Consider the following 24,709-nt stretch of genomic DNA (forward strand, 5'->3'; position numbering starts at 1 on the left):
TTCCCCGTTTTTCTTGAAAATAGTTGCAGATATTATTTCTCCAGAACTGAGTCACTTTTTTAATTTATCATTCAATTATGGTATTTTCCCCTCCTCATTAAAGATTGCCAGGGTTATACCAATCTTCAAAAGCGGCAACAAAAATAATCCCTCTAATTATCGGCCAATTTCCATTCTATCTTCAATTGGTCTTATTCTGGAAAAGTTAATATACAAGAGAATGCTAATTTTTTGTACCAAATTCAACTTGATCAATAAATGCCAATTCGGATTCCAACCCGACCACTCTACTAGCCATGCCATCCTAGACTTAACATCATATATTTATGACAAAATAGATAAATGTGAGTTTGTCTGCTGTGCTTTCCTTGATCTAAAGAAAGCCTTTGACACGGTGGACCACAAAATTCTTATTCAAAAGTTGCAACATTATGGTTTCAGAGGTAATGTAAGCAAACTACTAGCTAATTACCTGAGTGGTCGTTTTCAATTTGTTGAATTAGGTTCTCATAAGTCCCCAATGTTGCCCATTCAGTGCGGAATTGTCCAGGGTTCAATTATCGGGCCTTTGGCTTTTTTACTCTCTGTAAATGACTTGTCGAACTGCTCTAATCTTCTAACCAAGCTCTTCGCCGATGATGCCTGCCTGCTTGCTAGTGGAAAAGACTTGACCACACTCCAACACACTGTAAACTCAGAAATAAATAAAATATATGAGTGGATGTTATGCAACAAACTTACTGTAAATGTCGAAAAATCTAAAGTCATGGTTTTCAGCCGAAAATCGCTAACAACACATGCCAACATTCTAATCAAAATCAGGGGGGTTGCCTTGGAAGTCGTCCAATCCTATAAATATCTCGGGCTCCATATAGATAATAATTTAAAATGGAACACCCATACTATCGAATTACATAAGAAATTGTCGAGATCGGTTGGGATATTGGGAAAACTCACACATTATGTCCAGGATGCCACCCTGCGAACTGTCTACTTTGCTCTCTTTCAATCCCACATACAATATGCCATAACCGCTTGGGGCTCAGCAGCGCAAACTAACATTCATAAATTGGAGATCTTACAGAATAAAGCTGTTAGAACCCTCTCTAGAGCATCTATTCGTACAAACCTAAACACCCTATACCATAAAACAAGGGTGTTAAAACTATCTGACATTCACACTCTAGAGATCTCCAAAGTTATGCACCAATTTCAAAACAACCACTTGCCCACAGCTTTTGACAATTATTTTGTTTCGCTTACCTCTGTGCATGAACACAACACTCGCTCTTCAACCAAATTTTTTCGTACCTCGCTTTTCACTGAGCAAATCTCAAAATTCCCTGAAATACAAAGGTGTCATAATATGGAATAGTATTCCACAAAGTTTACGTGAAAGCACATATGTCTCTTTTAAAATAAAATATAAGAAGGTCATGCTTTCATCTTACCTGTCTCGGGTCACCACATCTGTTTGATGTGCTGACACCCTCCACCCCTTGTCATTGTCAGCTCAACACTTGACTTCCCCAAAATCCACAGTAACTGAAATAGATAGAGACTCTGTAAATATTGAACTTGTTATTTCCCCCACCGTGTCAGTGCACAGCCATGTGCCACTCATACAATAACCAAACTATTTATCTTGCCAACATCAGGCTCAGACGGGTTATCTTGGATCCAAACCATACCGGTAGTCTATACCGGTGGGTCACTTCACCCATGATCCATAATTTTGGTCTCAGATTGTGTACAAATACTTAGCTATCCTTTATGTCTTTGTCAAGTGCCAGTATACTCACCAATTTCATAATTTTAATGATATTGCAACTTACTAAATTTATGTCTTTTCCATATACTGTTTGCTTGGGTATCGATACCGTAAAGTGTTTACTGCATTCATGTTTTCAATGATGGACTAAAATTTTCTAATATACTAGTTTCTTTATGTACATATTTTGTCTAACTAGCAATACTATTTACTTCCACATTTATTTATTTTGTCGATTATTTTCAATCGCCAATTAAATTTTATTATTTTTTACCTTTAACCGTCAGGTTGGGTCCTTAGGCTCTTCCCTCTTCACACGACGTCTCCGGCACCAAAGCACCTTACCACTATACTTCCACTTGTTTACACACTCTCGTATCCCTAACTGCGACAAACAAAACTATTTTATAATAATATAAATATGCCAAGTTATCGGCTTCCCCTCGCGGGATAAATATGAATTCAAGCTCAACTCAGGCAGTGTCTGTATTCCGCAGTATAAGATTTCGCTGACGTTGCCATGGTTACTAACAAGACGGTGCTCGGAGTCGTTATCCGTTTCTCCTTGGATCGGGTGTCTTTTGGGTATGCAGGTCGCCTCGACTTACTTTAACGTAAACCTGTTCTAATAGTTATTGTTTGTTCGATTTATATATTAATGTTATTTATCTATTACTGTTAGACTTGTCATGGGTGTCGCTGCTCGATCACCAGTCTTGGTGTCTCGCGCCTCCCTTCGCCCGAAAGTACCATATTTCCTATTTCTTGTATTGTGTATTCACATTGTGTGCTTTAGAATGGTGAAAAAATAAATTACTGATTACTGATTACTGATTGTGTACACAAAATGTATGCCAATTGAATGCTTTCAAAACGTCGTGGAAAGTTATTGATTAGCATAACAATGAAAAGTACTAGTAAACTCTTTTATTATTTTCCTTCTAATTTAAGACATTTGTTAATTTTTTGACACAAATTGAACGTTTGCAGAATTTATTCACCTCGAGCACGGAGAGGAAATGAACGGACTTGCGAATGAAGCGGTGTCAAATATGGGTAAAATTACTAATACATGTACATATAGAATATTCGATATATAGATAAATTATTATTCTTTTGTTGGTCTGCAGTTAAACTCATTTAATTCTATTTGTTCTAATCAGACAACCTTTTAGACAATGCAGCTATAGTTTTTCTTTCTGACTATGAAAATTATTTTGCGGCTTTATTATGTCCACTCGACAAAGGTATGAAAACTTATATCAAACTTTTTAAGTACTGGAAGATATTGTAAATTAAATTACCAAGTCGAAGTATTTGTTGTTGCATCATGAACTAGTACAAATACCGGAATATAAATATCCGGCTTCGTGGATTTTTTCCAAGTCCAAATCCAACTTTGTGACAGGTTGCAGCCTTCATTAACGTCTTGCATGATGTCGCAATATCTGCAAAATTTTCTCCTTCAACATGTCCAGAAATTGACTGAAGTCATTATTTGAGCTAACCAACTATTATTTATCAATGTTAGTTACATATCTATATATATATACTAATTTCATCAACAGTCCTCGATGTTTGCTATTATTCAGAATATTGTTTTTTAAAAAATAACGCTGATTACGTTGTTGTATAATTATCTAAATATATTTTATCACACCCGTATATGAATGAAAATAATGACTAACTCGTAACCTGTAAGATAATATCACTATTTGACAATTTAGCCATTGATAAAAAAATGCTAAAAAATACGTTAAATATAATTACTATGACCAAATTTATTGTTAATTAGGTTTTGATTTGGGTATTTTGAGAATTTCGAAAAGTATTGATATTACGTAAAGCGAACTCGCCACGAATTAGCTTGGCTTGGGACAAGATTGTGTTGTCAGTTTAGTTCATGCGATGTGACTGCTATACGTTTCTTAATATAGACGCCGTCGGTAAAAAGTAATGGTCAGAAGGATTGGCAAGATTTACACGCAAGCCATTCACAGATTCTCACTTCTCTTTTTATTCACGTTTCTATTGCAAAATATACTAATAGTTTTAAAAATTCGAAATCTTCTTTAAGGTCGATAGAGTATAGTCAATGATTCGAGAAAATTCATTCCAGTATATATATACATGCTCTTATCCTCTACGTTCATAATGGTCTCCCGGCAGCTTATGCATATACGTACGGTTTCACAAAACATTTTCATGCTTCCGAGTCTTATTCCTCTGTTTTAAATCATTCCTATTTTTACATGTCAATTTGTCGTACTATTTTCAACTTGACAAGCTGGATATTCATCAAGTACATCCGCTTGCTGTTGCCAACCTCCGTTTTTTTTCAGAGTTCCAGAAGTATATGCACCAAGATAGCGCACATCCTGAACATAGTATTTGTACCAGGTTATGGTTCAGGTTGTGCGCCATCTTGGTGCACATACTTCGGGAGCGGCGTTTTTTGATCCTGCTTAAATATAATTTTATCAAAATATTAAACCACATTACAAAATATCATTTTGTGTTAAATTTTAGCATGAATATCAATCGAAAACAAATTTAGCACTTTGCCTTAGCCATGATCCATCACAATTATATATACCAGCTTGTCAACAGAATTTCGCAAGTAAAACCAGAGCCAACCTATTTTTAGAATGAGAGCTAAAAAATGACAAAGTTATTAGTAGATTATCAGTAGCATTGTGCATTTCTTTATGTTTATATATTTATTGGTATTCGTTATTCACCATATACTTTCTTTTCATATAGTAAATTATTATTTACTGATAGCCTAATAAACAAATAGTGATATATAATTATCTATGATTTACCCTATGTGGGATACTTTGTGACATCAAGATGCCAAAGATCAGATGCCCAATCAACGAATGTGAATTTGAAACAGAGGATGAGGCCTCTATTGTTGCTGCATTGCTGAATTTACACGCTACCACACACAGCGCACAAAAAACTCAACAACCCACAACCCAAGTTGAGAAAGTAAAACGTCCAACAATCACATCTGCTAGCTCAACTGAAGAATGGACATATTTTGAATCAAGATGGACAGACTACAAAGCTGCACAAAAATATTTGGCCAAGACATAATTTTCCAACTATTGGAATGCTGTGACGATCCACTGCGCAAAGATCTAACTCGCACCTCACCTAATCTTACAGGAAAATCAGAACAAGACATACTGAACGCTATCAAAGGAAAATGCCATGATCGCCAGAGTCAAGCTCGCCAACATGAAACAAGACAGAGACGAACCAGTAAGAAACTTTGGCGCCCGCATTCGTGGCCAAGCGACAGTCTGCCAAGCGACAGATTCCCAGTCCACAGACGCCACAGCTCATATCGAAAGGGGCGCATTCAAGTCAAGCCCACATCCGATAAGATGCAAGCCACATGTACTTACTGCGGAGAAACAGGACACGGCAAAAGTTCTCCACTGAGAATCAAATAACGTTCCTGTCCTGCTTTCAATCAGACTTGCTACCACTGCTTGAAACTACACCATTTTGAATCAGTTTGTAAAGGCAAAACATCGTCAAAAATGGTCAAACCATCACAGGAACCTGAGGACATGGAGAACTCTATGTCCAATTCATAACGCTCAGTTTACAAGAATTCATCCAACGGAATGGCTCTGGACCACCACCAATATGTGCCAAAGTTGGGAACATCGACATACTGCCATCTGACTTTGTTAAATTGGGGTTTAAAAAGAATTTCAAACCCCAACAACAATGACTGCGACCAATAACAAATGGATACATATCCTTGGCGCCCTAGTTGCAAGATTTTCAGGAACAACTGATAACGGGAAAATAGTTCGTTACCGTCAGATCATTTACATTACGACAGCTCGGACAAGCTGTTCTTGAGCAGGAAAGCATGCATTGAACTTGTTTAATTTTTCAAAGATTGGCGGAGTCAACAGGGAAATGACATCAATTAACATGACGGACAAAACTTTGACAGGGACTAAAAATGGTGACATATAAATATGCACATGTCCCCGCCGCAAACTTCCCCCACCAATCCCAATGTCGTTACCATACTCGCCGAATGGGGAAAACCGACAGAAGCTACAGGAGTATCTAATCGAATAATACAAATCTAGCACTTTCAACACCTGCGAACACCAACCGCTCCCTATATGATGGACGGGACGCCAATAAAACTTATGATAGACCCTGAAGCAAAGCCTGTCGTTCATCACACACCAGTACCAGTACCCCTCCACTGGAAAGAAGAGGTAAAAGCCGGCCTAGACAGGGACACTTATAGGACTATAGGATATTGGGTAAACTATCTGCTTTTGGTTAATAGATTACGTGTTTAAACTTAGTCACTCTAATCTTAAAATTAGGAGTAATATCTTAGTCATAAAATACGTAACAATTAGACGTACTGTAGGGCAGGGGTCCGCAACTACGGGGTCGCGACCCAAATTTGGGACGCGAAACCCCCCGCTCTGGATCGCGAAACAATTTAAATTTTCCATAAAAATGAGCATTGCGTCTGTGTAGCGTATTTATGTATAACAACTTTATAAATCACTGATTATAATTATGAATGTTTCCCCGAGTATACACTTCCTTATTTACTGTCGTAACATTGGCCAATCAGCATAATTGCAAAAATGAAGTAACAATAAACGTTTCAGAAGCGCTCAGATACTTTTTCCATTCAGACAGTCTTTCGTGGTTGTGGATATTATCTCGTTTTGGCAATTTTCGCGTGTTGTTTGTTAGTTTTTAGTTGTGTTTTGGTAAATATACGTCCTAATCAAATAACTAAGTCCTAATTCTTGAAATAAGAACCAATAATTTTGCAATGGTAGAGTGTAGATCCAAGAGGAAGAATTCAAGAGATCAAAAGTCGAGGAAACATTCGTTACTTAGTTGTTCGCATTGTTACATCCTACTACGTAAAATTTAGGTTTTCAAAATGCTCCGTACGCACCCCAGGACTCCGTTAAAGACACTTAGACCTCCGCGAGCTATTCGTTCACTCGAAAACTGTCCTCGACCCACTGCCCTGCATCAATCTACTTACCTATCCTCGACCCACTGCCCGACCTCCCTCAACTTTCCTATCCTCAACCCACTGCCCTATCTCCCTCAACCTTCCTATCCACGACCCACTGCCCCATCCCCCAACTTTCGCATCCCCGAACCACCACTCTATCTCTCTGAACCTTTCCCCTCTCGACCTACTGCCCTATCTCCCTCAACCTACCTATCCTCGACCCACTGCCCTATCTGCTACAACCTACCTATCTTTGACCTACGGTGCTATACTATTCAGTACTATTATTTACTACCCGATCGCCACACTGAACTTTACTATCTTGCGACCAACTTCCATGGGTTAAACTGGTCGTGTATGCCAATGAGATGATTCAATCGTACGTCGACAAAACAGGATTGACGGCATTCGTATAATATGTAGGCTGGAATCTCAAATGGTAATTAATAACCATAATTGACAGTTTAAAAATGTGTTACTAATTGGGCTACTGATGGTTTCTTGCTGGGAATGACAGTTTTCTAAATTTTAACAAGCCGTCTTATGCCCCTAATAATTGGCCTTGTCGTGAGTCTTGTGACAATATGATGCCGATCCGAAATGAGCAATATTGCTCCTGTTCGTATAAAGTATTTTTCTTTGACATTTTTTAGTAAGAAGCTGCGTCCTCTGCAGCTTAATAAGTTTCAGATAAGATAAGCTCAATTTTGGGACTACACGCTGGATTGGAGGGCAGTTGGCAACGCTAGCTACGACAAAACATTTCATGTCTTAAAAATAGTTTTGAAGGAATTACACTCACTAAGCGACTTATATTTTTGACTGTTTTTGACTATTCAGCCTCCTCAGTCACGTAAAAAGAATTTGTATATACAACAAGGATATGGCAGAACATTCGTTGAAAAAGACTAAGCGTGCAAATATTCGATTACTTCCTCGTCGTTTGCCCTGCACGGAAATGCAGGCGACATTAAATGAGTTTCGGAAAAGGAACTCAGATATTTCGATATCGAAAGGCCTGTTAAAATTTTGAAAACAGTGACTCCAAGCCCGATGCCATCAGTAGCCTAATTAGTAGCACATTTTTAATCCACTAATTATGGTTATTGATTACCAATTGAGATTCCAGCCCACATTACGAATGCCGTCAATCATGTTTTGTCGACGTACGATTGAATCATCTCATTGGCATACTCGACCAGTATAACACATGGGAGTTGGTCGCAAGGTGGTAAAGTTCATTTTGACGGTCGAGTCGTAATTTTAGCGCCGTTAGGTTAGGTACTCAGTGGTATAGCGTCGTGGGTCAAAGATAAGTAAGTTGAGGGAGGTCGGACAGTGGGTCGAGGGTGGGAAGTTTGAGGCAGATAGTGCAGGGGATTGAGGGTAGAAAAGTTGAGGGAGATAGGTCAATGAGTCGAGGATAAAAAAGTCGGAGGGGATAGGAAGGTTGGGGAAATAGGAAAGTGGGTCGAGGATAAGAAGGTTAAGGGAGATTGGGCGGTGCGTCGAGGATAGGAAGGTTGAGGGAGGTGGGGCAGTTGGCCGAGGCGAGGGAGACAGGGCAGCGGATCGAGGATAGGAAAGTGGAGGGAGATAGGGCAGTGGGTCGAGGATTTGAGTTGGAATGACTGTATAACTTCACTGGCTCTAAAGTCTAAATCAGAGGTCCGCAATCTTCTGTCGTTCGCGCGCCAAAATAAAGGTTGCAAGTCATTGGCGGGCCGCACGTATTTTAGAAACCAAAGGAATGACCAATGAATCACATTTTTTCACCCAGAAATTTCAAGCAGTGCGCGAAGACTGATTATTTGAATATTTTCAGCGTCATTAAACCATTTGCGCTCAGCATCAACTTTTTTACGTTCTGTTGCCATTTCTCTAATTATAATCAATTATAGGCTCAATAAACGAGTGAATGTGAATTATATACTTGTTAGGTTATAGTATAATTTAGTTTCTCAAAACAAATTTTGACACGTAAAGAATATATTCGTCAATAAAGCTGTATTGTTAATATAATTCAGTGAAGCGTCGCGGGCCGAATCCGAATGTGGTTTGCCGACCCCATATTTAAACCCTCCAATGAAAGTTTGCTCATTTTACTGTGTCGGTCGATATTTGTCTCATCACTGCATCTAGAAATCACTGATACATTTATGCATAGACCGAATTCGATATGAAAGTATCAAATATAATTGGCTTCATAAACTGCAAACTCTGCCTTAACAACGAAACATTGCGATAATCCTAAGTGCTGAAAGAGCAACTCAAAAATACGATTTCAATCCATTCCTTGCTAGTAGACGGTTAAAAAAGTATTCCATGGTTGCCGTAGTGTAGTATATTAGTCAACTCAAAGGCGAGCAACGATGAACACAATTGAATCGATATGACAAGACATTTTAAATTCACGGATCGGCCATGGATTGAGCGATGAGTGTTGCTCGGGAATTTTCTATTCTGAACCCCCTCCCTTATAGACAGGGTTGCCATACCGTGCTTATTTCTAAGATTTTTGCTTATTTTCTAGCCCGCGTCTTATAAAGTAACGATGTGCTTATTTCTAAGTAAAGTGCTTATTTTTGAGTCGCGTGCTTATTTGGTCTTAGAAACGTGGATGACCAATACTTGTTTTGCGTACAAAGCTTGCGTGGAAACGATGGACGAACTTTTTCTGTCAACAATGGGGTTTGCGGTATTTCCAGGCAAACTGTGACACACACAATAGTTGCTGCTAGTTTTTAGGAATACTGTTTTTAGGGACAAACTGCAATTTAGAGTAAGCGTAACCATGAGTTCTGTTTCGAACATGGAAAGATTTTTTTTTTTATTAACTACTGCTATTGCGACATCGAGAAAGGTGGAAAACAGTAATCGGTGCCCACAATATTACCATAAAAACACAAGAAGCATTGTGGGAAACCAAAGTATGAGGACTTTAGGTTAGAGGTCGGCCGCCTGCGGGCCATATCCGCCGCACGGAGTAAAATAATCCGGCCCACGGTGCTCACTTAAACCTACGGATCGTTGTTATGTTATTCTTGTTCTTCATTAATAATTCGTTTTCCAATCTTTATGAAAAAAAATCGCTTTTGTTTTTATTTTGTATAATAAGACGACTTGAGTCAACGAGTTGTCGCAGTGTTCGCTCGCTATTAAAGTCCGAAATTTGAATTTCTAATCTGTATGAATAATGTGGTTCATCAGCCACCCGTTCAGTTTTTAACTTTCTTGAAAAAATATGTGCGGCCCGCCAAGATTCGTAACACTTGGCTTTGGCTCGGGAGCGACAAAAGTTGCCGACCCTTGTCTTAGAGATTGCGTGTGGCAGTGACTTCGTCTCTTTCCATAACTTTTTGCAATTTTAGAGCTGCGTACAACGTAGTAGTATATATTTAGGGTACAACCATGTTCGAAGCGACTTCTAATGATAAAAAGTGGGAGACTCGTGTATGATTTCATGCCTATTTTTGGCTCTGGGTAGATGGCAACCCTGCTTATAGAAAACCATGGCTGCTGCGCCTTTAGTTATAGATAATGTTATATTTGAATCACTACCACATTTTGAAACCACCGTCGTCAAATTTTATCAGTGATGGTAATGCTTCTTCACAGATACAAAATTAACCAAGTCAGTTTTCCAAGTGAAAGAATAGCTCGCGGAGCCCTGAGGCTCCGTAGGGAGCACTTATAGCAGTGGGGATCAACGCCCGACAAATAACTCATCTTCTCACCCTCATCGGATAGAAATACATCACTCAACCCCTAAATATAAGAGGAATAACAGCGAATATTGTATAAAGATTGGTTCCACGTGTATCTTACAGCAAAGCATCCAAAATTCATTAAAAAACCAATACATTTTCCCGCTTATCAGCGTTTTCATACATAAAATACAATTACAGATCAAGGCTAGAGGTAGAAAAATATCTTCGAGTTGCTGTCTCCCAAATTAAACCTCGATTTGATATGTTGTGTATTATACACGAAGCTTATAATTTGCATTAGTCATAATTAACGCTATTATTCACAATTTTATGTGATAAGCTTCATATAATTTTGTGCAAGAAAAATGCTAGTGTCGACAATAGTCTTAAAATCGATATATAATTACATGTGTACCAAATGCTTGGGTCGCGAGAAGTTAAAATTTTTTTTGGTCGCGCTAAAATGTAGTTGCGGACCCTTGCTGTAGGGTACGATGACGATAATGCGTCATGCCCTAAGGATACCAAAACCAGCATAAAAGCGACCATTCGTTAGGAGAGAAAAGGGGGATAACGATAGACAAGTAATTAACGAACTCGGGCTTGCAGTGAAACTTAGATTTAACAGTCATGACTTGAACTGATCTTTGTATTTGTAAATATACAATTGCAATACATGTATTCGGAACCAGGAGTATGTCTTCATAAGATCAGATCAGAGAGCAACAGAAATAGCCGGAAACAACCGCAAATACAAAAACAATAGCAAATACTCATTTGTTCCCTAAACACTCAACTAGGAGTAATCAAACCTGTCCCTATCGATCACATGGTGCCACGAAATGGTTATATGCGCAAAGAAAAATGGTAAGCCTCGACGAACTGTTGATCTACAGCCCCTGAACAAGTTTGCTACTCGCGAAACACATCACACTTTATCACCTTTCTACCAAGCTCACCAGGTACCTCGTATCACAAAGAAGACAGTTTTCGATGCTTGGAGCGGCTACCATAGCCTACCCCTACACAAAGATGACCGCCATCTAACAAGTTTCATCACACCTTGGGGCAGATACCGTTACAAAACAGTCCCACAAGGATATATTGCATCTGGCAATGGCTACAGCAGACGTTTTGACGAAATCGCCTCTGATATTTCTGACAAAACGAAGTGTATCGATGACACATTATTATGGTCGGACAGCATTGAAAAAGCATTTTTCCAAGCTGTTCAGTGGCTCGAGCTTAACCGATGCCCGGTCCTGGTTTGGCATGGTGAACCAGGTATCATACGCTTTTGCATCAGATGAAAAGATGTTATCATTCCGCCAATAGCTCCAGCCGTCGACCAAATTTGTCCGGACGGAAGAACTCAACCAGCTCTTTGAGGAATCCAAAAAAACAATCATCAGAGAAATTGAATCGAAATCTATGACAAAGATAGACCCACATGCCTAACCACTGATTGGAGCAAAACCGGGATAGGATTCCGGCTTCTTCAAAAACACTGTTCATGTCCCACACAAAACCCATTCTGCTGCAAATCAGGATGGAAAATAACACTTGTCGGTATCACGCTATGCGTCAGTAGAAGGCGAGGCCCTCGCTGTTGTTGACGCCCTTGAGAGAGCGCGCTATTTTGTTCTTGGGTGCGAGAACCTTACAGTTGCTGTTGATCACAAACCACTCTTGAAAATATTTGGAGACAGATCACTGGAGAACATTTCGAACCCTCACCTAATGCTACGCTACCATTTCAAAATGATACACGTTCCAGGCCTAAAAAACCTAGCGGCTGACAGCATGTCAAGACATCCAGTTGGTAAAGCAACAAAGATGACATTGATTGATGACATATCTGCATTAGATAACGCAATCGAGCATTCTAATGATCATAATTCGATACCTTTTCTACCTGGCTCTTTCATTGCTAACATCTGCATATCTAATGAATCAGAGAAGTTTCTCACATCCTGCGAAAATGCCACCACAATCCATGCTCTCAACAGCCTACAATCAGTTACATGGGACGACGTAAAAGTAGCCACTAATAGCAACCCAGGCATGTCAAAACTCATGACTATGATCAAAGATGGCATCCCAGAATTCCGTATGAACTCCCCGTGGAACTACGCGAAAATCATAGATTTCGTAACGACCTCCACACTTACGACGGGATAATACTCTACAACAGGGGTGGGCAACCCCTGGCACGCGTGCCAAAATTGACTACAAAGAATTATATAATGACGTAACAAAAGAGTGAGGTCCCGAGAAAATTTGTCGAGAAGACCGCAGCATTCATTTGGCTACATTCTTACGTAATATAGTTCGTCTGTGCTGCCCTTTTTCTTCATTTCTGCCTGATTTATGAAGTATAGCTCGTGTTGGTTAGAGTTACTATTTGCTACCTTACTGTTATAAATTGATTTCGAAAGAACTATAAGCGATTAGGGAAGGGAATACAAGAGAGAAGTGCAGAAAACGAATTATTGCATGATTGGAATGCCATTGCCAAAAATATTTCGTGTCTTAAAAACTTTGCAACTGCATTACTCATGTATGTTTTCATTTACATATGCTTGTGAATCTCTGTTCTCAGTTATGAACTTTATTAAGTCTCGTAACAGGAGTATCCCAAAAGATGAAACGAGTAGTTTGTCTATTTTTTTGAAAGTTACCAAATATAAAACCAATGTAAAATCTCCATCAGCGGTAATGCAGCAGCAGAAGGCTCACTGATATAGAATAAGAAAAGTAATCAAATCTATTTGCCGGACTGATATTTTACCGAATAGTGGATCTGTCTGTACATGTTTAAAAAGTTTTTTGTTTTGACAGTAGCAAAGCAGCACGCGGAAGAATTATGTCGTTAAATTTAGCCGATTTTGGCACCCGAGCCGAAAAAGGCCCACCCTGCTCTACAAGAACCGGATTGTGGTTCCACCGTACCTCAGGGAACGCATCCTAAAATCCACTCATTCTGCCCATCAAGGGTATCTTCTATGTCATGACATCACGAGCAGAGACATCCGTTTTCTGGCCAGGCATCCCAAATGGTATCACAGCTGCGAGGACAAGATGCAAGCACTGCAATCGTATGGCACCATCTCAGCCAAGCAACCCACCTACGCCCACAATCCAACCAGTATATCCATTCCAATTTATATGTGCAGACTATTTTCACTATAAAGTGTTTAACTACTCTGTCATAGTCGACAGATATTCACAAATTGAGAATTAAACACGGATGCATTCCAGCGAGCGATACTACAACATCGCAACATCCCAGATCAGGATACTAAAATGTCTCCGGCCATGCAGGTATTTGGTAGGCCAATTCGGGACTTTATTCCTATTCCACCCGGAAAATACGTACCTCAACAGACATGGCGAGAAACAAGAACAGCCAGAGAGGAAGCCTTGAGGAATCGTCACATGAAGTCTGCGGAACCCTGGACTGAACACATGCGACAACTCCCTGCCTTGGAAATCATGTCCGAATCCAAAATCGAACTGGCACACATCCGAATAAATGGGATAAGACTGGAATTATCATAGAGGTGAAACAGTTTGACCAATACATGGTTGAAGTTGACGGATCTGGTCGAATTATCATGAGGAACAGAAAATTTCTTAGGCGATATGTACCAATTATCCTAGGAGCCCAATTATCGACCTCTTTCAAAATATGGCATCCCCATACATGCCACAAATTCAACATGGCCGCACGTCCAAAAGCGTTGACCGGTCACGAACAATACCACCTGATGATGAAGCAAAAATCCGTACTCCAGAAGAATAAACACCAGAGAGCAAACCCAACCACCCGCAGAAACCAACAACTGAGTCCCCGGTGACACCAACATTTTTAAACTATAAGAAACTACCTAGAGCAGGGTGGTCCAAACCCAGCCCCGCCGCCGCTTCATTATCTGTGGCCCGCGTCACATTCGGAGAGTAATCAATAAATCGCATTTCGAGTTGTTTTGTAATCAAATTAATCAGAAAAACATATTGTTACATATTAATGATACATATATTTGACACTAATGTCACTGAATTGACTATAGTGTTATGGCTAGCTGAGGCAATTGGCGAAATTGAATGATGTGCTTGGCAGTCTAAATTATTATCTGGCTTTCTATCTTTTTGGTCGGGAATATATGCTAACAATATAGGCATCATAGAAAACTGAAAATCAAATGCGGATTCTATTAGCCTGGGATGGCTATGTCTGATAACTATGTGTTTGCACAATAAAAAAAAGCGTTTGTTTTGTATTGCACTGTTTACCCATTCTTGGCACTATTGTGGCCCGCAAACAATAAAAAAAAAAAATTTGTGGCCCGCGGAGCCGACAACCTTGGATCACCATGACCTAGAGCGTTATCCAGGCTTCAACCTTATAACAACCCTGGTCTACACGAATAGCCACGAATAACTTCACGCAGGCCTAATACCTTGCCAAATCAAGATCTACCACTTCGGTCATTAAGACACAAGAAAACCGACTAATGACACAAATTTAAAATAATTTGCAATTATTGATATTGCAAAATTGTGTCAAACATTTATTTGTCACAATGCTCATTTATATATCAGTCTTTGTCTAAACTGGAACGCTATCTAAAAACTTGGGAGCGCATAGTGGATTATCAGTAGCATTATGCATTTCTTTTTGTATATATATTTATTGGTATTCGTTATTCACCATATACTTTCTGTTCATACATTGTTTACTGATAGCCTAATAAACAAATAGTGATTTATACTTATCTAGTTATAGTCGTCAAACATCATAACTTTACTTGAAGCAAAGATAAAAAATATTCCGTAAGAGAAATATTGTCAGACAAGCAAACTCAATTTGAAAACCTGCATACATTTTGTGATTTTCATTCAATGCTTCGGTAAGATTATGGGTTGATGCGACAGAATGTGCAAAGAAGTTGACAAAATAACAAAAGTAAATTACCTTAGATAATTAGGTCCTCATAATTAGCGCCTATATAAACAGACACGAGTTATTTGTATTCGTGTCAAATAGCTATGAGGCGAATTTTATCCTATAATAGACGATGCCCACAATGAACGAATTCATGAATATAAATTTCGAAAATCGAATGAGGCCGCAAAATGTAAAACACTGACCAGGTGAGCTACTGGTGCCACCATGTCTTTCAGGTTCGCATTTTTTTTTTTCAATTTTCATGATATCCAAAGTTGAAGAATTAGCCTTGGTGTTTCCGGCGGAACCTTATACATGCATGAGAATCAAATATTTCACTTTGGCCATTCATTTGCGTCCCATATTCAGATAATAAACATATATAAAATGGCCTTTAAATTTTTAGCAATTTTATCTATGTTCGATCAAGATTCGTCTGAATATAGAGGTTTCATCTGCGTCCGAGGATATTTTAATGATGCAATAGTGGCACAATCTGAACTCAAGCTGTGAACAACCAAATGCGCAATTGCGCAATCTACCTTACGCAAAGCGTTACGCACAGCGTTACGCACCAAACGTCGCGTGAACGTTATCACGACAATGTCGTCGTCGCCCTCTGCGTTGTTACGCAAACTTGGCGTCAAAATAGTTGATCAATTTTGTTCACAAACCATTGGAATCGATAGCACAAATTCTGCAACAAAATGAGTTATGCGTAATTTAAGAAAGTCATCCGTATATCTCCTGATAGGTAATTGAGTATACTTTTCAAAATTTTTAAATAAATTGATGACACATTTCTAAAAAAGTTGTCAAATCTTACCAAAATACAAAAAATTAGTAGATGGGGCTAAAAATAGGCTTACACATCTCATTAAAACATCTCGTAAGAAATGATGCCAGTGATAAATAAGAGACTAGATTAGCTTTTATAAGACATATTACATACCATCTGATATCTAATGGTTTAGAAGTTACATTGATTTAAAATTAGGGATATTACAAATTTTTAACGCGTCGAATTGAATAGACGCCGTGGGATGTCAGGATGAGAGAGTAGCGTCGTTCTGGGGATTCAGAGTTCAAGGAGTTAATATACCGCACCAATCTGCACCAGTCTCTCTTGAATTTGGCCTGTACAAGGCTAGAAAGAGACCATTTAGTAGCAAGAATACCGTTTATCAGACTTACCAAAAAACGCCTAAAATCAAGATGATCGTACACAAAATCATCTTCATCCACAAATATTTTGCTATATGGCGCATATTCATCAAACTTCAAAGATATGTGTTTTTATGTTGTTTACAGTCGGTTCATGTTCAAGAAGTCGGCAATTGCTTGTTTAAACTTGTGGTTGTATCGCGCGAAATATCTGTAGTATTATCAAAAACATAAAATTAAATCTCTCAACATGCGACTGCGACTAATGATTCAACGTGTTACTTCAATACAAACTCAAACCAGAATTTGAGCTAATATCTGTGTTTTTATCTATACTAATTTTATTACATTTAATTGGAAATACATAGCATACTAATATATACATATTTTGAGTTTTAAACTGCACCAGAGTATAAACGTTGTATTCATGATTTGAATATATTTTAACGCTCCAGATAATGAATATATTCGAGAGGTAATATTAGCCATCAATTTAATTCTTTGGTATAATTGTCTAAGTTATCAACATAAACACATTTGGAAAAATGCAATTTCACAATTTCCCATCCATTCCCTATTTCAATCATTTTGTTGAAGACTCGCAACAAATCTTCTGCTTTCATGTGCCGATTGCGCATTTGTAACCAAACACTTCTCGAGCTTGCTTCGATATCATTGTTAATAAGATTTCCCGTGTATATTATATAATTTTCGTAATCATTATGCATAGAACATATCAGCGTCGGAAAATCCTCCGCGACTTTTTCATCAGTTGTTTACTGTTCCGACGAAGATGCGTCGATGTCTTTTGTTAATTCACTTTCAAACCTGTTCCGATCACCATTCATAATTCGATATCTGTCGTCTCCTATATAATCAGAGATTAGGGGAATCTTTTTAAATCTTATCTTTTTGATATTGTAATCTAACTGATAAAAGAATCTACCACGTTCGGTTGATTTATATTCGTTTGCTGCAACACCCCCTGAGATGCTGTCGATCCTTAGGTTAGCATTCAGAACATCGAACCATTTACCGTCCAATCTGCCCAAGTTTATCTGATACGCAGTATCATGTCCCTGAACACTTTCCTCATTGCCACACGTTGCTTTTCTTACAAAAAAAAATACAAAGCCCTGTGTTACTTCAAGACAAACTCACCCCGAATTCGAGCAAATAGCTGTGATTTACTTATATCCGTTTCATTACTTTCACATGGAATATATATAGAGTTACCATATTTTAATGACTTCAAAGCGGGACGCCTCCAAAGACCAAGACCCGTTAGCTTTGATTCTTTTGACTTCACATTTTCCGATTTTACCACATAAGCCTACATTTAAAGCCATCCCGGCAGTCTTCATTGACCATATTGTAAACGAGAGTTCATGCGCATATTCTCTGTCTAAATATCTGGTTCAGTTCGAAAATAGCAAGGAATTGACTTTAACGATACAAAATAATTTGAATTTAGATTTTTTTATGTACAGCAAAAAGAAAAAGAATAATAAAATTGCCTGCCGCTTTCAAGCAATGAGAATTTACTTATTATACTCTATATTACTGTTTACTAACGATACAAAATAATTCGAATTTAGAATTTTTTATGTACGCTTTCAAGCAATGATAATTTACTTATTCGCCCAACCATATTGTTCTGTAGATAACACCTTTTTAAAAAGACGTTGTTCGATGTTACATTCTTGCGTACGACTTTTACGTCCTGCTGACTAGCAACCTCTCTAGCAACATACAGGGCTTACACGTAACAAATTGTACCAATGAACCGCCAACAATGTTAGCGGAAAACAACGGAACAAACAAAACCGCCTTCAGTAAGTATAGGCTTCCGGTACGCTACACAGCAACAACAGTACCAAGAACATGTGTATTGGTAATGTTCGTGAATTATGCTGACTTAACGCCAAACCGGAACTTTTGGCTGAACGGTCGGGACGCCGGGACAAGACGTGAAAAGTGGGAATGTCCTGCTTAAAACGGGACGTAAGCCTAAATATAAAGCATATATATATACAGGGTGTCTCAAAAGTAAGTATACACTTTTAATTATGATTTTCTTTTCAGGTACTCATCATAGAGCGTTCATTTCATCAGGAAACATCCTAAAAGTAAAATTTAGATATTGTTCGCATTTTTCATCAACCCACAGAATGACAAGGAGATTGACCCAAGAAATGAGGTGAAAAATTGCTGTTTGGCAAGAAGCATATAAATTAGGAAGGCAAAGTATTATTAACTAAGAAATTCCCTAGCGACACACATCTTTTCACCAAAATGCTTTTAAAAACGTCTGTCAAGTGTTCCACCTGTGGGACACATTCGGACAGGCCCTGGGGACATTCAAAAAGAACAAAAAACAATGATGTAATATTTAAAATAAAACCGGCATTTATATATTACCAAGCAAAATTTATAATTCCGGCCAAAGGCAAGTTATTTACTTTTTCGAACCTGCATCAAAACAAATTGAATCTGGTTTACATTTCATATTGAGCTATGCGTCAAAAGGTAACCTAATAGTGCTCAAAACATAACGCATTTCTAGACTTCCAAGCACTTGATGAATCAAAAACTGTCGAATTGTGTCCAGTGGAGCATGTCCCACTAAACCCCGGTCCATTGTTCCCCACAGGGAACAAATATTTTCAGACTACCCCACGTCGAGATTAGGAATGCACATCGAAACGCCAACGTTTTGAATGTTTTACAGCGGACTGAAGCTGAAAAATATCAGACGTTGGTTTGTCATGTTGGAAAGGCTATGGTAGAAAAACAATAAAACTTCAATGCTAAAATTTTAGTTTCAACCCTCCAAACAAATTTTATCCCATAACTTACGTCGCTCACAGCCGTTGTCCGTTTGCGAGGACGTTGTAACTCAACGAAGGGCGGATTCAAAAATTGAACCGCAGACCTGATTTCGGGTATAGTATGAGTGTGAGAGTTGATTTTCTGTTGTGCCCCGTGGCCCACCTTCCCTTACTTACTTTGAGGCATCCTGTATAATATATATATCAAGTATTTAACTACTCATCAAAGATAAAAGTTGACTTGAATATATTTTAACACTCCACTGAATATTTTAGAGAGAGTAATGTCATACAACACATCGTTCTTCGGAAAAATTATTTTTATTAGTTTTCTACAAATACAAATTTAAAATACAATATTATACGGCATTCCATCCATTTCCTATTTCAATCATTTTGTTGAAGACTCGCAAAAAATCTTCTGCAGTCGGATATCGATTGCGCATGCCTACCCAACCCCTCTCGAGTTTCCTTCGATGTTTTTGTCAATATATTTTGCATTCATTATGTAATTTTTATAATCAGTATAGATAAATCTATATCTTATCTTTGAATAATTTTCGACAAGTTCTTCTTCAATTTTACGTTGTTTTGGTAAGATTACATCAATGTCGCCTTCAAAGCCTGTTTCCAATTTCTCCAAATTTTTATGCATAATCCGATATTTTCCGGCGTCTATATATTTGTAATGAACTTAAACTTTTTATATTTTTCTTTTTCGATGTTATAGTCAACCTCATACGCAAATCCTTCGCGCTTGTAATCGTTTTGTAATGCATCCAGTAATGCAAAATCCATGATGCCTCTTCCAATCCATTTCTCAAGATTGAGAGTGTGTGCACTAATTAGATTCGTTCAGATTTCAGAATAAAAATTTATATTTGTAGTGCAAATTCCCGAGGTTTGCATGGATGACATAGATTACCCTATAGTTGCTGTGAGCAGGGGCTGCGTGTCAATTGATTAGCTACATACAAAATTATGCGATGATAGTGTATGTTTTTTGAGATTACAGAACCTGTACGAAAAAATGTTGCCGACAAATCATTTCACGTTTCTTTTGCAATCAATAAAACGCGCAAACAAGGAACATATCCCTCATTTGCCCTTCTTGTCGTAGCGACAGACGCAAGGATTCAACAATTTAACGTTGGTTGCTAAAGATGAAAATAGATATATCATTCACAAGTTTGCTGCTATTTATCCTTTGCATTTGTCTGGATGGTACCCCTGTCACCTGCATTACTAAGGATAAAAGTATGTATGGCAATGGGCAATTACAAATCACCCAAGCGCGGAGGATTTGCTGATACGATTGGCACAACATCGAACGAAAAAAATACAAAAAAATTCCAGTTTATTATAAATATATAGATGACGGAAAATATCGGTTGATAAATAGAAATTCAGAAAAAATGGAAATTGGCTTTGAAGGCGGTATAGTTGCAATTTTACCAAAACAACGGGATATTGAAAAAGAACTTGTCGAAACTTTTTCTAAGATAAGATATAGATTTATTTATACTGATTATAGAAACTACATAATGTACGCAAAATACGTTTGAAATATGCATTCAAGATATGCACAAAATTGGTTCTATCATATATATGCCTAGAAAACATACATCAGATGGTCGTGTGAATTCACGGTATATCGATATACATTCCTTGCTTGAAAAAGTTTCATCCATGCTTGAATCGCACATAAAAAGCGAGATGTACTGTTTACCCTTAAGTACGTCTTCAATATCATTACAATCGGAATGAAAAAACACATAAAGCAAAACGACATGTTATTCTCTTGCATCCAGCAGCATTGAGTTTTCACAGGTTGCCCTGGCAAACAACTGTACCCGAATAATTTTATTGTTGGTTGGTGAAGATGGGAAGGAACATTTTATTTTTTGGCTTCATGTTCTCATATTTTTAACTGCAACGTATGGCAGCAATGAGTAAAGTGTTCAGGGACATGATTCGGCGCATCAGCTGAACGGAGACATATCAAACGGAGAATGGTTCAATGTTCTAAATACTAACATAACGATCGACAGTATCGCAGGATGTGCTGTAAACATCGACTATAAATCAACCGAACGTGGAGTATCATCACATTTGTACGATTACAATATCGAAAAAAGCAGTTTTAAAACGTTTCTTCTACATTCTGATTACATAGACGGAAAAAAATATCGATTCATGAATAGAGATAGGAAGAAATATGAAAGTGACTTAACAAAAGATATTGACCGGATATCTTCACTGGAACAGCAGAAAAATGATAAAAGTTGTTGAGAACTTTCCGACGCTGACGTATTCTATATACACTGGGTACACGCGGGCCCCACAATTATTTTTGTATTGTTTGCGGGCCACAATAGTGTCAAGTATAGGTAAACAGTGCAATACAAAACAAGCACTTTTATTGTCCAAACACATTGATCGTTATTTGTCATTTATCAAGCTAAAACATGCAAAAACTACCAAAAAACTCACTAAAACGTACAAAAATCTCACTATATCTACATTTAGTGTAAGATTTCACACTCATAACTGAGAAAGTTTCCGTTTTAGATTGTCTGTTTCAATTGGTCAGCTTTATTTTCATTAATATTTAGTTATCAGGCATAGCCAACCAAGGCTAATAGATTCCTCATTCGAATTTAGTTTTCTATGAAGCCTGCTTTGTTAGCATATATTCCCGACGAAAAATCAACTTCTATTCAATATTTGTATAGAATATTGTCCAAACACATTGATCGTTATTTGTCATTTATCAAGCTAAAACATGCAAAAACTACCAAAAAACTCACTAAAACGTACAAAAATCTCATTATATCTACATTTAGTGTAAGATTTCAAACTCATAACTGTGAAAGTTCCCGTTTAAGATTGTCTGTCTCAATTGGTCAGCTTTATTTTCATTAATATTTAGTTATCAGGCATACCCAACCAACGCTAATAGATTCCTCATTCGATTTTAGTTTTCTATGAAGCCGGCTTTGTTAGCATATATTCACGACGAAAAATCAACTTCTATTCAATATTTGTATTTGCTGCCTCATTTAATCGCCGAAGGAATTCATTTATGATATATTCCTCATCGGCTGGGTCATACGAATTCTGGAAAATAACGCCATTAGCATCTTTAACAGGGTTGATGAACACTGACAGCATTATATAATTTTTGAAATGATTGAAAACGAATTGGATGGGACAAGTTCAAGAGATTTTCACCGCCAACAATATTTCTTCCCTGAACAATTTTGGTGCAAACAATTACAACGTAGATTAAGCGGCATTCGCCCTTTTCCAGAAAATGCTCAAACACAATACAACACAGGCCGGAGTTTCCAACTGTTTTACTGACCCATTGCGTGTAATATAAGATTATATTCTGAAAAACAGAAGAAATGTTCATTTTTTTGTTTGTTTTTCAAATTGAAACTCAATTCAAACTAAAAATGATTCAAAATAGATGTATTTGATAGTGTATAGCAAATAATAACAAAAAAATATTTTTTATGAATTTATCAAGTCAAATTTATGGCTATTCAACGACAATATCCCAAATGTAATATTTTCCTTACCTTGTAAATTGCTCCTACAACTTTAGTAATATCTGTTATAGTGAATGATGCATCATTATTTACCTAAAATGAAATCTTGCTATCAAACTAAATTTTTTAATGTTGTTGCTCTGTAGCTGAATTTCACATTCTGAAGTTTGCAAATAACTCTTGCTAAGCATAAAGCCGTAAAGAATTCTTTTGAAAATCAAAAACTAATTGAATGATTTTTTCAAAGCTCCTCAATAATTCACAAAACAAATGGTGCTGTTTTGTTTTGTTCCTGTAATACATTCTTCATGTAATTTTGATTAATTTCGTTTTGTCTGTATGTCAACCGCAATGATACAAATATTGGACAAGATGTTGGAATGTCCACAATAGCTTTTTTAATACCTCGTTATATAATAAGAAGAGTTGAACGATATCTCCAACCCTTTGCGAATATTTTTCAAGCCCATTTTTTCCCTGAAAGAACAAATAATGGGAAATATATATTATATTGTAAAAATCAGAGTTACATACCGTGTTGAGTCATATCAGGTCTACTTAAAAGTAAAAGAGGATAATTCTCGCATTACAAAACTGAAATGTCAAAATATATATGAGGTGAAGAAAAGGCGGGATGCACGTATTTATTAGAAACAAAAACATTATAGTGCGTTTTAATTTTATCAAAAATTATATACGAAAATAGACAACTTCTACCTAACTTACAACGGCTCCTGTCACAAGTGTTGAAATTTATTATGCAGATCTTTGTACAGGGTAAATTACCCTTTTGTGAATTTGCTTAATTAAATATTGCCAAAGACTTATCTAACTTTCTAAAATTAAACGATTCTTGTTTAATTATTGAATCATCCTGCCTTGAATCATTATATTCCGCGAAAAAGTTGGAAATTCAATGCTCGAATCTAGTCAATGAGCCTGGTCATATAGTTACGCGGTTTGGAAATATAATATACTTTGCCGTACAGACTGTAGAAATTACGATATATATTAAAATTTTGATAATCACTGTGCGAGATACTTATGGCTTTTCTAATTATTCAAGACTTCGCATTAGGAACGAATAACCTGGGAACTATCTTTTTTTATTGATTCGGATTGGCGACTTAAATTAAACTTGGCCAGTTAATTGACTCATCTATTCAGACACATCAAAGGAAAAGAATATTTTTCGAATTGCGACACATGAACAAAGACGAGAGTTTGAGGAATGTCAAACTTCTATAAATAAATGTGTTTCTAGATTTCTTTTTACCCTGTGATAATATTTTTCATTATACGCCAGCGTTCTTACCATATCATTATTCCTTGATTAAGTTTGTCTGCATTGAAACGTCACCAAATTATATTATGCCAACACCAAATTAGAAAAGCGCCAACAGACTTACTCAACGTATGAGTCGCTCGCTATACGGAGTCTAGTAGAAATTTACTGCATTGTTTACTTTGAAAGTCGATTTTCTGCGATCTTTATTTCGCTTTGCACTTTTTTCATGAACAAAGCATATTGCCTACAGCATATGCGCTCTAGAATGTGCCACTAGCTACCTCATTGCTTCAGCCAATACTTCCTTGCAGTATATTGCACCGTGAACATACTTACACGTCAGCAATTACTTTACCTCCTTCTATTCATCTTCACCATCAGACTATATTTGAAATAATAAAA

The 24,709-nt window shown here is 37.4% G+C and overlaps 1 long non-coding RNA gene across 1 annotated transcript; it reads right to left on the reverse strand.

The window, feature by feature from the left end:
- Positions 1-1,299: 1,299 nt before the first annotated feature.
- Positions 1,300-2,251, reverse strand: LOC144425910 (uncharacterized). Its single transcript, XR_013477723.1, has 3 exons — positions 2,046-2,251; positions 1,452-1,545; positions 1,300-1,343 (listed from the first exon to the last, which is right to left on the reverse strand). It is a non-coding gene; the product is annotated as an uncharacterized LOC144425910 (long non-coding RNA).
- Positions 2,252-24,709: the final 22,458 nt, after the last annotated feature.

This window comes from Styela clava, chromosome 8 (assembly GCF_964204865.1).
Source record: "Styela clava chromosome 8, kaStyClav1.hap1.2, whole genome shotgun sequence".
NCBI classification, from domain to species: domain Eukaryota; kingdom Metazoa; phylum Chordata; class Ascidiacea; order Stolidobranchia; family Styelidae; genus Styela; species Styela clava.